Below are 16,440 nucleotides of genomic sequence, written 5' to 3' on the forward strand. Positions count from 1 at the left end.
AACTTCTTCCCTTACATACTAAGCAAAAACACTTTACCCAAACACATACTGCTGCCACTCAAAACATTAACAAAAACAAAGGATGCACTGCTGTGAATCAACAGTGATAAGACTGAGTACAATACAAAATGAAAGTAATGCAGTCATTGATTTCATTGATTTTAAAAATGCATAATTATTTTTATACTCAGCAGCAAAAGGAATTCATTATATCCTAGCAGAACCCACTCTATTCATTATTTCCCAAAATGCCTAACTACGGTATAAAGGAAGCCACGTGACCTCATCATCATGAACACTGCTATCATCTCAGCTATATGCTGATCACTAATAAGGCTCATCCTTGTAAGACTTTAGAGCTCCAACTTAAGTTAAACCAAAAACGTGGACATCACTGCTATCACTAAAAAAAAACACCTCAGTCCTCAGAATCCCTTTCACACACTCAGTTGTAGAATTCCTTACATAACTTCAAAGGTTAGAAGGCATTCCATAGAAAATTCCATGAAGATAGAGCATCATACATTGAAAAATAACAGAAAATGATTGTGGCAAAACTACAGAAGAAGGAATTACAACAGAAAAACAACCATGAAATTAAGAATACTAATAAATCACATTGGCTATCTTTTAACATACCAATCTAAGGCTGAAATTTAATCTTTTTTTTTTTTTTTTTTTTTTTTTGGAAAGCTGACAATGTTCTTCCTCTACTATTTTATCTCCTTGTTCACATTGCTTGTTGAACATTTCAGTTAAGTACCCCAAATGCTTCTCTATCCCCTGGCTGTAGCCTCTCTACATTTCTGATTAGTATTCACAGTGTCATTAGTCAATAATTTTGGCCATTTTTGCTTTTTGACTCTCTGCAAGGACTTCTCATTATCTTCAAATGCAACTTTCTTGACGTTCCTCCATAATTCTTCTGGTAATCTGTCATTGAGATATATATATATATATATATATATATATAAATGGATCTACTTCATTTGCCCTAACTTCCGATTGACCGACATCCATTTGCCCGAGACCAAATGACCGAAATTTCATTTGACTGACACTTCATTTGACTGACACTTCATTTGACCGACAAGTATTATTGGCAAGAAAATAGGATATGCCCCCTTCCCCACTGCAGTACGACCCTGGAGTTAGAATATATAGTTAGGGGGTGTGGGGGGGGGCCGAAGCCCCCTACTTAATTTCATATTATATTGTTTAGTTTTGCTTTAATATTGCTTAGTAAAACAAAAGTAAGTGCGGGGCTTCACCCCCACACCCCCCATTGTGGGGGGCTGTGCCACCACACCCCCCTAACTATATATTCTAACTCCAGGGTAGCACTACAGTGGGGAAGGGGGCATATCCCATTTTCTTGCCAGTAATACTTGTTGGTCAAAAGAAGTGTCAGTCAAATGAAGTGTCGGGCAAATGGGTGTCGGGTGTTAGGACAAATGAAGTAGACCCATATAAATATATATTAGATTAGGGACATTAGATAGGCTAAATGTTATAATAGGCCTAGAAATTGTGTTTCATTTATGCATAAAAGACAGTTAAGCAGAAAGAAAGAAAAGCTTTGCTGGTTAAGCATGCGGGACAGTTTATTAGAAAGGAAAGATAATCATAACGTTTGCAGAAAATACAGAAATATAGAATGTTCTTTTCGCAAGGGAAAGATACAATCTTGCCAGCTACAGAATGTTCCTTAATGGAATGTTAGATTAAGACCAGGCCTGGAAACCATTCTGAAAAGTACACAAGGTTTGTCCCATAAAAGAGAGACTGACACCTGTTCAGCATGAGTTTGGGTAACTTAACAGATAAAGACTTTAGTTTCAGTCTTATTTCAGTTGTTTTCAGTTAATTCCAGTATAATACAGTCTTAGCAATTCTTATATATATATATATATATATATATATATATATATATATATATATATATATATATATATATATATATATATATTTTTTTGCAGATGAATCCTTGAAGCAAACTGATTTTGCAGAATCTTTGAACTTGGTGATATGTTTTCATGATCTGATCGTGATCTGTGTCACAGTTTGCCACAGGTTTTGCTTTTACTGATGTTACAGAGTTTTTCCTTTGTTTACTTCCACAAATTCTTCCAGTTTGATTTCTGTACAAATCACTGGTGTCAGCATATGCACCATTCCGGAAAGAAGACATTTGAAATAAACAATTGCTTCTCTTACAAAATTCTTTCAGATGTTATCTCACTTCATTTGTATTAATAAGTCTGTATTTTCCTCCTACTTGACATTCTCCATGTTCCTATCATTCTTACCTTCTTATCAAACCATTAAGATTAAGGTCTAATTGCCATTTTTAAGCTAATGGCCCATTTACTGAAGTGAATATGTTTAGAGACAAGGTAAGTACTGTTTACTATCCTGATAGAAAATAACTTCAGGCAATATGTCACCATTTGCTTTACAATAATTGTGGGTTAGACATTACCAGCTATTTTGTAGAGGAATCCTTGTAAATACTTAGCAGTTGTCAAACACTGTCTTAGCATCCAAGGATAACTAAAAATTTGAGCCTTGGTTACATACTTCAGGGTGATGAACTGCTTATGTTTAAGCAAGTTAACATAATTTGTTTCAGGAGTGGCATAAAGCACATCTGATCTAGAACAATAGAGGATATTGTAAGGATTAAGGAGGCTTCCTAGATTTTGGCATATAGTTTATAGCATGTGTTCAACAAGATGACAGCAGGATTATAGGTGGTATATACAAGGGTCTATGCCATAACACTGACAACTCATAACAAACTCATAAGGTTGAACCTTTATCACTGAAAACTCATAACACTGAAATTTCATAATACTGAAAACATTCTCCACAAGAAATATATCCTAAAAAGATCTTTTACAGGGGGGAAAGCCCTCTTGTACCTTCATGTGGGGGGATTTGCTCCCCACACTCCACTTATTCACATATATACTAACTCCACAATTGCACAACTGTGGAAAAAAGAAAAAACACCACACATAATGAATCAGTACAACATGATGCTGACCACTGTAATTCACACTTACTGTGCTAGACTGACTTCCCTAATAACACCATTATGTACATTCTACACAATTCTATACCATTCTAAACTCTTCATTGTTATGAGTTTTCAGTGAAATAAGTTTGACTTTATAGGTTTCAGTGTTATGATAGAGACCTATACAGAGGTATATTTTGTCTTTGCTGGTGATAACTACAGAAAGAGAATGGAAATAGGAGAAGATGAGATTTACTTTTAGGCTGGGAGAAACAGCTGATGTCACTACAGCTACTTGACTACACATTGAATTTTTTCAGGACTCTGATTTTCAAAAATAGGTAACTTCAAAGCTGGACCTACTCAAAGTTCTGTATGGGTCTAATCTTGTTTTACTTATTAATTAATGGTAATGTGTATCCTTATAGCTGATTATAATGGAGATGATTAGTATGATGGTCTGAAGTTCTCTGCATTGTTTACTAATTAAACCAACTCAAGATACCTTCATTGTTTTAACAGGAAATGCTTAAATCTGTATTGCTTTAAAAGTATGTCTTGAAACGGAGAAGAGTCATAGTTGCCTGCTCTGACACTTTTGTGATAAAATGGGGGCTGGATGACACACCAATGCCTACTAGTCAGCCTGAAACATGACTTGTCAGACACTCTATAGAAGCAACACAATATAAGTCTTAAAATAGGCTTCATGTTGCATGAATGGAGGACAACAATAGTCAATCTCTTGCATAAAACAGTGACTTCAACATTTGGATAAAAATTTTGTAAAAGTCTGTTGTATGCCCATCTGGGCCAGGAACTTTGCCAGATTTCAGTTTATAACATATTGAATTTCCTGTTGTGTGAAGGGGGCATTAAGGCACTCTTTTTACAATTCACTAACTTTCGGGAAGTTGAGACAGGTAAGAAACCCCTCACATTCAAGAACTGGTACTTGATTGTTAGATGGACTATAAATCTTTGTGTAAATTTCTTCAAAGATATTTAGGATTTCCCAAGTAGTATTACATGATTTGCCTTCATAATGAATTAATGATAATCTGGGAATTGTCTAACTATTAATTATTATTGCTAACGTTTTCAAAGGACTTTGTGCCCACTCCGAGTATTTAGCCAAGAATTTCATTTTGTGAAATGCATAATGTTTTTGGTGCATTAAATATGATTCTTTCTGTAATTTATTTAATTGGGACTCTAACTTGGAATCTTGCACACTTTGAAGTTTCCTTTCTATTTCATTTATTTCCATTATTAATTTATCTTCCTTCTCTTTAGATAATTTCTTATAATATGTTGCTGTTTGGATTAAGACCCCTCTTATTTTAGCTTTACATGCTGCCCATTAGACATCATAAGGAATATTGGCATTTATTAGATTACTTTCTAATTCTTCTAAAATATTCATTATCTTTTGAACCTCATCTTCTTTGTACAATAAGTTGGGATTCAAAGACCAATCCCATCCTAAACCATTTGAATTAACTGTATTTGACCACTCAAGTTTTAATGTAATTTTGGAATGGTCCGAAAGAAATCTTGGTTCCAGTAAGTATTTAATTACTCCCTTGAAGAGGGTTTCTGAAACCAGAAAAAAAAGAATTTCTTGACCAAAATATATAGCATTTTGAATAATATATAAATTTATCTTTTAGTGGAACATTACCATTTAATGCAGAAGGTTCAGTAACACTAAAATCAGGCATTAAGTCAGCCAAAGCAAGTGAAGTTTGAGTTACATCTACTAGATCTGTCTAATAATTGGTCTATTACTACATTACAATGACCACCTAAGAGATAATAATAATAATCAGGGAATCCATTCAGTAAGTTGTAGATTTTAAAAATAAAATCTTGTTGTTTTGAGCATGAGATTATAAATTCAGAAACAGGGCAGGCTTTGGGAAATGTGTATTTCAGGATACAAAAAGGCACCACTTAATTATCAAGTTATCAAACATCCTCCTAAAAATTTTAAATTATATAAAACAGCAGGATATTACCGATTTTTATTTAAACAACTCAAAAGCTATTTTCATTCCAAAACATAACTCTAATAAATGTAATCCACTCAATTATAAGCCAGTTTCATTGATAAATGTCAATATAAAAATTATGTGTACATTGTTAGCCAAAAGACTTAAGGTCCTCCCTAAGATTATATCATCTGAGCTGGGACAACACTCTAAAACTAGACTCAATGATACATCTCCTTAAACATGACAGAAACCTGAGGTACACACTTGGGTGCAACCAAAGCATTTGATAAAGTTGATTTAAATTTTCTATTTAAAACACTATCTTACTATGGTTTACCTGGGGGGTTTATTGAATTGATAAAGATACTCTATAACAATTCATACATGCATCTCTATAAAAAATAAAATACCTTCAAATCCCATCAAAATATTAAATAAGACCAGGCAGGGCTGCCATCTATCCTGTTATCTTTTCAATTTCTACACTGAGTCATTATTCTTGTGTATATCTCAAAAAACATTTAATCATATATGAAAATTATGAATACTAAAGTAACCTTAGCAGCCTTTGCTGATGACCTGAATATATATTTTGAACTTCCAAATACTGACCTAAATAAAATCTTATCATCAGTTGAAAAAATATTTAAAGTTTCTAACTATGAAATAAATCAATCTCAGTTTCTTGTTTTTCCAATAAACCCTTCAGGGCATAAAGAAACATATTTCCTGGAATTCAGTATTGAGATAAAATATGCATTTCATTATTTAGGAATAACTTCTGAACACAATCCTCAACCCATGAGGCATAGTAACTTATATAAAACCTGGGCCATTAATCTACAGGACACATATACATGGAGGCAAATGAAATTATCACACCTGCCTAAAGCTGCAATTATCAAAAGGAACATCCTACATAAACTGTTAAATCAATTTAATGCATCAAATATGATTATCCCTAAAAAGTTTTTGCAGAAAGCAAATGCAGAACTGTCTAAAATCCCCTGGCACCTCAAATCAGTAAGAAAAAGATAATCAAAACTCATGTATCCCAAAAGGAATGGGGGCTAGTTTTGCCAGATTTCCAGTTATATTATGACATAAATGGTTCTAATAGAATTATACAAATTTCAGAATTCAGGACCAACAATGAGTAGACCCCTCTTTGGGTTAAAATTTTGATTTGAACATGCTAAAAAGACTAATATTAATCCAAAAGCTCTTCCTTTTCTTAAATTAGAAAATTTTAAGAAGCTAAAGCTACATCCCTAATGCATACAATTAAAGTATTTCAAAACCTCCTAGAAACCTTAAACTTAAGCAAGACCCATATCCTGTTATAGCCTATCCACCTGAACCCAAATATTAAATTAAACAATAATATGATAAACCTGGAAAAATACCTACTTATTAAAAACTTGTGCTTGTAGGATATTCAAAACTAAAGAGAAAAATACACTGAACAAGTTAGATCAACCTTCAACTTACAAAAAGGATATATTTTAATATTAAGGGAAATCAGATCATTCCTACCTACTGTGGCACTAGTCTTGAATGTTTATAAATCTGGTATTGATACCTGCACAACATTACTTAAAACCCTATGTCTTACAAAAAAAGGTGGCATCCAATGTGTACAAATTAGGTACTTTAATTAAACATCAAGCTGACTACATTCAAAAATCTCATCTATATACAACTAATGATTAATAATAATGCATATTCTACAGCAGTGAAACTTAATAAATTTAATCCAAATATCTCTACTCTATGCCCATGCTGCCCTCTCTTTTTGCCTTAGTTAAACCTTACATTATCCAAAACTGGCTAGACTCCTCTAAAATTTCTTGGATAGGCTTCAAAAATATGGCTGTCAAATATATACCCTTGCATAAACCTATAACAATGAATATGAATAAACATTCCTTCTACCAACAATATTGGAACCTTCTCCTAGAACATATATTAAAAGATTAAATTAGGCAGTACAGTTATCTTACTCCAGTTAATATAAGTAGTTAAATATTCTAAGTTTAAACTTCAGTGGTGATATTATACAGATGATTGCGATATCTATGCTATTCCCTTTTTTGCAATTTAGTAGTACAAGTCTATTTCTCTCATTATTTTCTTATTATCAGCTGATTTCCCTTTGTAGTACTTATTGTAAATAGGGTATATAATTATGTTAGAGTTTTTCATTTTTGTTCTGATGGTTTTTGTATGTTTTTACATGACTGTTTTGTTTTCTTGTTTATTGCATTAAAAACATTGTAATTGTTACTTGTCAAATTAATATGTTTCTCAAATATGAAAGTAAAATAAAACATTCTTGAAAGAAAAGTGTGACTTCAACAGGCCCAAGTAATTATAGACTCATAAGACTCACCAGGCTCATCTCTAATGTTATGGCAAGAATCATTATGGAAGTGATAAATAAGGATATAGGTAACCCACAAACTTTCGAATCAAGATGGCTCAGATTCCTTAAGGGCATATCCTGCCTACTTAAACTGACTTCTTCAAAAAGATACTATAGCAATGGATGAGGTCAAATCAGTACACACCACAGATCTGGACTTTGCAAAAGCATTAAAAACTATCCACACATTGGTTAAATAGATAAACTGGCCAAGATAAATGTAAATCCCTATACATCTCATTGGATAGTAAATTGTCACACAAATAAAACCCTCTTCAAAAATATCCGTCACTGATGCTGCACTCCAGGGCTCAGTCCTCAAGCTTTTCCTCTTTAGCACTAGTTCTTGAAGGTCAGAGATTATGATAAAGACAAGCTCATCCCGATATGATAGCACCCTTGTTACTCATGGATAGGGATAACACATGCATGTCCCAACATATCCTTGTTCTGCTCATCTCTGGGTTTCTTGTACTCAAAATATAAGGGTAAAAGCTACCACTGGAATGTAAGGCTATACTTAAGATCCACACAGATCAATAGCCTAGTTAGTAACAGTAATCCTATAAATTTCATATGTTGTAATTTTGTGATGGAAGCATTTATTACTATGACCTTGATTATTAACAGAGAAAAGTGAAGCGCATCTCTTTGCATTTTGTGGACATATAACTGCAGAAATGAAGATAATGCTGCTGTACGGTAATGAGATTTAGACAGTGGTCTAAATGTATGTCATCCAGCCTACTGCAGAGTGAATACTCCCCAACAGCTTGCTAATGTAGAAGTAAACCAGGCAAAAATGCCTGCGGCCTCACAGCAATATATTATACTTTCCTGAATCAGGGACTGAAAAAAAGCAAATTACCAGCATTTGCTGTTTAGTGATTGTAAAATAATAATAATAATAATAATTGCAATAATGGTAATAATTATTTGGTCCCATTATTATAATTCATGCAGCTGTCCTAGTGTCCCACATCTACCACTGTGTCAACACCACCAGACTGATCACTAGGTGATGTTTTAAAAAGTTGCATTTAGAGAGGTGGAATACTAAAGAAAAATATGCAATTGAAAGAAAAAGAGAGAGAGAGAGAGATTGAGAATGGGTGTGTATGCTATTGTCTGACTGTGTGTTGTGAATGCCCTCTGTTAGCTAATGTGAGGTCTGTGTAATGCCTTTCAGGCACCTCACCTGTGTGTGTTTGTGTGTGTGTGTGATACACCCACTGAGGAGGGTTGGGCCTCGGGCTTGCCACTCAACCCCGTAAAACCTGTACCTGCTACAGAAATGATGAGTGCTGAAGGGTCCTCGTTGCTCGATGTGCTGTATGCATGGGAGCGAATCCAGGATATGTCTGTGCATGTTTCTTTACATATGTATATGAGTCTCTGTCTACCTTTACATATATATCTCTGTGACTTTCTGTATGTTTGCGTCTGGATGTAAAATACTTCAACAACAATTACATATGCTACAACAACTATGAAACATTAGCCAGAAAAACTATTTTACATAAAAAAACACAAAAAATGTTTATACTAATAAAAAAGCAAATATGAAACAATTTAACAGATCACCTACTGCCTAAGTGCAAAATGCCTTCAAGGGTGGATGTTATTGGGGAGATGTGGTATCAGGCCTCAAAACACCCCTGGGTGAGTGTTATTTCCCTAATAACAGCCACCTGTCAGGCATTAATGCATCCTTGTCAATTTCTTTACTTGTTTGGGGTAGAGGATAGAATCATCCTTTAGTAGTAAGTAGGTCTGGCTACTGAAGATGTGTGTCAAAGTAGCTGGCTAAGGGAGTTGAATGTGAGCAACTGATATAAGATTACCCAACTCAGGAAGTCAGTGGTGTGACAACTCCTACTACATATGCCTTGTCTTGTGCAGGTAAGGTGGCAGTTGCAACAATCAAGAACAGGCAATCAATGAGATCCTAGGACTGCCATACAGTGAATGTGTTTTACTGTAACCAGGGTTTTAATATGTGGAAATACATGGCAAGTTTAATGGTACTGCAGTCCTTGCCACGACAGGAATCTCACCAGGTTTGCAAACAGCCAAGATAATGGCCACGCAGCCTCCTGACTCTTGTCCAAGTGGTTTGATGTAAAGAATAGGGTAAAGAACAGGTTCAGTTAGGGAAGTGCAGAACTGAGTACATATTTAGGTTGGGAGAGGGCTATGAATAAGAATATGCAGCATATCTAGATGGCAGACAAAAGGGCAAAATATCTGGGCCAAGCTGACAAGACCTATGCTATTTTCCTATGTTTCAACAAGCATGAGAGGTAAAATCATCCATGGAGAAAGTTGTGAGGAGTAGAAATCATTTAATAATCTAATTCAATAATAACAAAGACATCTCATGTGAGAGGTTTGTTTTCAAGCTCAGTAAACTAACTATGGTTTGAGTGGTACAAGAGACTGAAATTATTGCTGAAATCAGCAGCTGGTGAATCAGACAAGCTGTGTGAATTCTAATATGGCTGAGTGTGCAATACCTACCTATCTAGCTAGCTACCTATATGCAATGCTCACTTTGTATATAGGTAAAAGTAGTTGTAAACTTAAGGAATGGATCACAATCACAGAGCATAAGTCAGAAATAAGGAGGGGGTAGAATCAAATGCACTACAAAACATATATTAAAAGAAGGAAATGAAACACATAATTTTAAGTTTAGAGTGATTAAAGTTATACATAAAGCTGAGAGAGAGGGAGATATTAACAATAAATTAGATAACTCGGAACTATCTTGGATTTTGGAATTAAGTGCAGATATGTATCCAGGTATGAATGGGACAGTCAGTTTGAAACCTGTCTTGCAGAAGAAGCAAATGATGTTGCACTGACTGGATAATTATATGATTCATTTTTAATAGTGATTGGTTGGCTGTCATATGTTTTTATATAAAAGTTGTACAAATAAAGTAGATGTTTTATGCACTGAGGAAGGGGAAACCCAAAAGCTTTGAGTGTGTTTTATATGCTTTTTTATTAAAACAGTGAACATTTCTGAAATTCGTTTTCCTTCTTGAGTGTGCAAAAAGACAGTCCAGCCCAGAAATAATGCATGGATGAAGAGCATGATGTAGGCAGCACTCACCTGCAATTTGCTTTCGGCTAAGGTGGACGTTATAGCCTGTCACCATTGCTGATGCAACAGTGATAACTGCAAAGTTGTCATTTAGGTCAACAGCAGTGCAAAATTAGCCACATGGCAAGCAGCAAAATTATCTGCTGTACTGACCTGAGTTGACACATATTGCTCTGGAAAGCAAGTGCTGCTGCTTTGAAGTTGATCCATATTTGCATGTCCCAGTCTGTTGTAGTAGTAAGATATAGTTTTCATGGAAGAGTAGACTGGTGGCAAGAATTCTTTCTTTACAAGTCTTTATTTTAGATACAACAGTTAGACAATAGGTTCATAGGTGTTTACTAGGCTATTGATCAATGAGGATTTTTTAGAAGTCTAGTCATTCATTCCCATGAAGTTTTTTAACTGTTACATTTTCAGTACAAAGTGCCCAAAGATAACAAGAACAGCTGCATGTTTTCCTATCCATGCAGTTTTCTTGATGTTCTTGACTACCTGAGATCAACAATTGTTTCACTATAGTGACCCCCCACCCCACCCCAAAGCCTCATGTTTGATTAGCACTGCTACATTTTGTATTTATATTTCATTTAGTCATTAACAGGGTAAATCTGCCATGCACAAGTCTGTATTCAGGAGTGAGTCTGGAGCACTGTCTAGTTAGGTGGGTTTCTCAGAATCATGCAGTATGCAAAAGATGCTTAATTGAAGCAAACTGATTGGTGGTTCAGTGGTAGAATTCTTAACTGGAAATTTTCCCTAAGTGTTAAGCAGCTGTTTGTTCTGATTTCTCGCCAAGGAGTATATCATATAACTGATTTGTTTGCATTTAAAAGCATTCTCTAGTCTCCTTGCTCCATTATCTGTTTAAAACTTTCATTTAGTGTCTCATTGTTGTTTTTTCTGCTGTGATAAACATTTATGTAGTGTTTTCTGTCTAATATAGTGTAGCTAATAGCTGCAGCATACTCCCAGTTCAGATTTGCTGTCTCTGAGCCTGTTTGTTTGTTTGCAGTTGTTGTTTGTTCTGAGCACATGTCCCAGGCCATCTTGAATTAGCAGAAGCCTTTCTTCACCTTAGTGAGAAGATTGTGTTGATTGGTTACTAACTGGTAAAGGTTGGCTGGTCTAGGGCTTGCAGTAAGCACACAATAGTCCTTCTGAGTTTTTTAAGTTGTTCCAGGTTGTACCTTCTGGTATTTAAGCCCTGCCTTTGAGAGGAATTCTGTTTATTCACACTGAGCTCAATGGAGGAGAGGCACTGACCACAACTCGGATCTGTGATATATAACAATAAGTATCCTGTTTTTTTTTTTTGCTTATTTTTACTAGTTATTGCTTATTCTAAACATTTATAGCACTTTTTTGTCTGCTACCTACTATTTTTCATTGTATTTTATTGCTATAAACTAATCTGCACTATTGCACTGAAATTGTCTGCCTTACAGGGCCTGTTAAACCACATTTGTTACTGTCACACTGTTTGTAAATCTTTTTTAGCTAGTTTCACTGTGTGAAAGGTATTAACTGGAAATGTTCTCCATTTGTTAAGCATCTGTTTGTTTGTTCTGATTTCCTGCCAAGGAGTGTATCATATAACTGATTTGTTTGCAGTTAAAAGCATTCTCTAGAGTCTCCTTGCTCCTTTATCTGTTTAAAACTTTCATTTAGTGTTTCACTGATGTTTTTCTGTTGTGATAAACATTTCTGTAGTATCTTCTGCCTAAAATAGTGTAGCTAGTAACTGTAGCATAGTTTCCCACCCCTCCTTCATATTGGTGTCTTGTTCTTATACTTGGTAGCTTTACAGTTGCCCGCCGCTAGTGTATATTTGATCTGAGCCACTCCTCCCAGTCTAGCATGATTAGCTCATTCTACCTAATACAGACAGAACATTTGGGAAGGCCAACACCCTTAGTTTCTTAACACTGAATTATCTCCTTTCTCCCTTTCCACTTTACTAAAAAAAAACAGTATTTGTCTTTCCTCCTCCTACTCTAGCACTTCATTTTGGGTTTTCTGCTACTTGTTCTCTAAAGTGCTCAATTGCATCTCCTCTGCTGCATTTATTACTGCTTGTTTTTAGCCTGTTTAAATTTTAATTGTTATTCTAAGCCTCTTAGTTTTAAACACTTGGGCTTTAGGCCTACCCCTTAATTCTCCCTGGCCTCCATCCCTCAGATTCTGACAAATATGGTTGGACAATTTCCTATGATTTCTCCTGCCAGCCTGGTTGATATGGGCATCCTGACACAGTGCAGCAACTGCCTCATGTACACAGACAACCATATACTACCACCTAGGAAAACAATTTGTGAGAGATGCGATCACCTAAAGAAGCTAGAGTCTATGCTCTCTCCCTCACAAGCCAGTGTACCTCACAAGCCAGTATATGTGGCACTGAGAAGGATGTCAACACAATCACTAGACCTCAAACACCACCCACAACTGCACAACACACACCCACATATGTGGAGGTTCTCAACAAAAACAAACCCAAACAAAGGAGACCTCAGAGGAAAAACACATGAGAACTCCACAACCCTTCATACCACATACCATCATAGACCACACACCGGTGTCTCGGAACCACTAATGCCTAACTATAAACCCAACATATTAGTCATAGGAGACTCCATTGTGAGACACACAAATGTGCCTCTCACCAGGTTGGATAAGGAGAAAGTCATGGTTAGTTGTTTGACAGGTGCCAGAATCCACCACATCACACACCCACTCAAGTCTCTCAACAAACAGGTACTGTTATGATCATCATAGTTTATGTTGGCATGAACGACTCGAGACCTACCTCCCTGGACTATATGAAGAGACATGAATGTGTGGCCCAGGCAGGTATGTCCCTAGCCTTAAGCAGTATTCTACCATCACCCAGAATGATGCCTCAAAACAAACAGAAAATGATTGAATTTGATAATTGGCTTAGTTTCTGGTGTCATTCCAGGGGGATCCAGTGCCTGACAGCCTGAGAAGATATTATTTATTTATTACTACAGTTTGGTGACAGTGGAAGTCCAGTGGGCCAAGAAAAGCTTTTTTTCACTGGAGGCCCGGGGAGAAAAGCTCCATAGGTGATACAATACAGTATATGAGTTTTTAGAGAATTACATAGACAATATAATCATGAATATCAAGCAACGTATATGCAATATTGATAAAATAGTGCAAAGTAGTAAAGTATGAAGTACAAAGTATGAAACTAATTATGTTTGAATACAGAGTGGCTTGAGTGGCAGTGGAGCGAAACAAAATACCTGTTCAGGCTGTAGCACTTTAACATTTAGAGAATAAGAGCTTTTTTTTACCAACTTACAGAAGTAGATGGAAGTAGAGGAAGATATAGTGGAAGATAAGTATGTCTAATAGAAGTTTTGGAGAGGAGCTAGAGGTTTAGTTGAGTGTAAGGTTGCTAGGTGGAGTGAAGATAGGGCTGCTGAAATGAAGGTTATGAACGGTAGTGGGGGGGGGGGACTCAAGTAGGAGATGAACAGGAACATATCCAATTTGATGACAGGTAGGAGTGTAGTAGGGATTTGAAGCTGGTGTGGTTAGAAGCATTACAAAGGGAGAAGGGCTTCCAACTTCTGGCAAAGGCCCTTGCCTCCCCCATAGTGCCATTTTTTAGGAAAAGTCATGAGGTTGATACTACCAACATAAAAATCTCAACAAAACGCAAATTAAAGGTCATGCTGCTAAATCCAAGGAGTCTAACCATGAAACTGCACTCATTGCAAGCATTCTTAACCCTGGAAGATGTTGACATTTGTGCAGTCACAGAAACCTGGTTCAAATCTGTAGGGAGTACCCCAGCCTTACCTGGTTACTCATCCTATCATACATTCAGACCCCAAAATGTGGGCAGCAAAGCCAAAGGAGGTGGAGTTTCAATATATATATTAAAGACACTCACACCTCCAGGCTGGTCAGACAGTATGATGCACAGGAGACACTCCAGGTGCCATTAACAACTGACAAGACCCCTATTCAAATTATAGCAAGCTACAGGGCCCCAAATTTGACTCAAGATGGCCACTCCATCTATCTGGACCTCTTCAAATCTATCAAGATTCAACCCTTTACCCTGATCCTGGGTGATTTTAATTACACAACCATAGACTGGAAAAACTACTCATGCCACAGCACAAATGCCCAAAGATTCCTCAATTTTATCAATACAAATGCCTTGGAACAGCTGGACAATACCCCCACAAGGGGTGATAATATCTTAGACTTGGTATTAACCAACATGAGTAACCCCTACGGTATCCTCCCTGGTAAGATCCGACCATAAAGCGGTCACTTTCGAAGTCATCATCTCCCATAACCCCCCCCCCCAGCTAGGGTCAAACAAAAAAACTTATCCAAAGCTGATTATAAACAGCGTCACAGCCCCTCCCCACTGTAGAAACTGGCGCCAAAGTTCAAATCTACACCAAACTACTATATGAGCATTTATATAGATGCATGGAATCAGAAATACCTGACAGAAAAAAATCATCCTCTGCAAGGAAGAGTAAACCTGTCTGGTGGATATCTGCAATAAATAAACTATATAACAAAAGGAAAAAAATTGCTGCCCATGACCAAGAAGGAGCAGGTTCCCAATTGGAAGCAATCTCTTCTTAGCCTGAACAAGCAAATAAGAGCACTAGTGAAATCCTCTAAAGCCAATTGTGAGTCTAAATTGGCGACATCTACTACAGACAATCATAAGGCCTTCTTCAGATATGTCCGCAATCTCAAAGGACTCACCCAGATCTGTTCAGAACTGATGGTCAAGGACACCACATACACAAAGTCTGTAGATATAGCCAAACTACTGGCTGACAGATTCAGCAGAAACTTCTCCCCTCTCCCCACCATCAGTAAATCAGGACATCCCTAGTATCTGCCCCCATCCCTTATCTCTAGGGAAGAGGTCATTACTGCCCTCTCAAAGGCAAAAAATACAGCCTCCATGGGACCCGATAACATCCCAGGCTGCATCCTACATGAACTCAGCCATGAACTTGCAGCACCATTAGGCACCCTGTTCAACCAAAGCCTGAGTACTGGCTTTGTCCCAGCCAAGTGGAAGACACCCACTGTCATCCCTTTACACAAAGGTGGAGCATCAACAGATCCAGGAAATTATAGACCCATCAGCCTAACTAGCCTGATCTGCAAGGCCATGGAACAGATTATCATGGACCTCATTAAGAGGGACTTTGGCAACCTCCAAACACATGACCCCACACAGTTTGGCTTTATCAAGGGGAAGTCATGTCTGTTAAATGTGGTCGACTTCTTTGAGACCATAACCAAAGCCATGGATGAGGGGAAGATGGTGCACACCACCTACCTTGACCTGGCCCAAAGCCTTCAACACTATTCCCCACTCAGGCATAGTAGATACACTCTCTCAACTAGGCATCAATCCATATGCTACCAGATCAGTAACAATCTGGCTCACTGATAGAATCCACCTAATCAAACTAGGGGATGCCACCTAAAGCAGTAGACCCATAACAAGCAGCGTACCCCAGGGTTCAGTCTTGGGGCCTCTCTTATTCAAGCTCTACTTCTCTGAGGTGAAGGCCAAAACTAGTAGGCTATGGCTGACCAAGTTTGTAGATGACTGCAAGCTGGGCACATTCATCAATTTCCCAGGTGATGTGGACGCCCTCCAAGAGTGTCTCACCCAAACAAATGACTGGTGCTAGATACATGGCCTCAAGCTGAATGCCAAAAAATGCATCATCATCCCCTTTGGGGAGAGTGATGTCTCCAGATATTATCACATTTATAACAAAGTCCTTAGTACGCAATCAGTAGTGAGGGTTTTGGGCACCCGGGTTGATAGCAATCGGACATTTGACCACCATGT

This window comes from Protopterus annectens, chromosome 16.part0, assembly GCF_019279795.1.
Source record: "Protopterus annectens isolate FY-2018-M chromosome 16.part0, PAN1.0, whole genome shotgun sequence".
Taxonomy (NCBI): Eukaryota; Metazoa; Chordata; order Ceratodontiformes; family Protopteridae; genus Protopterus; species Protopterus annectens.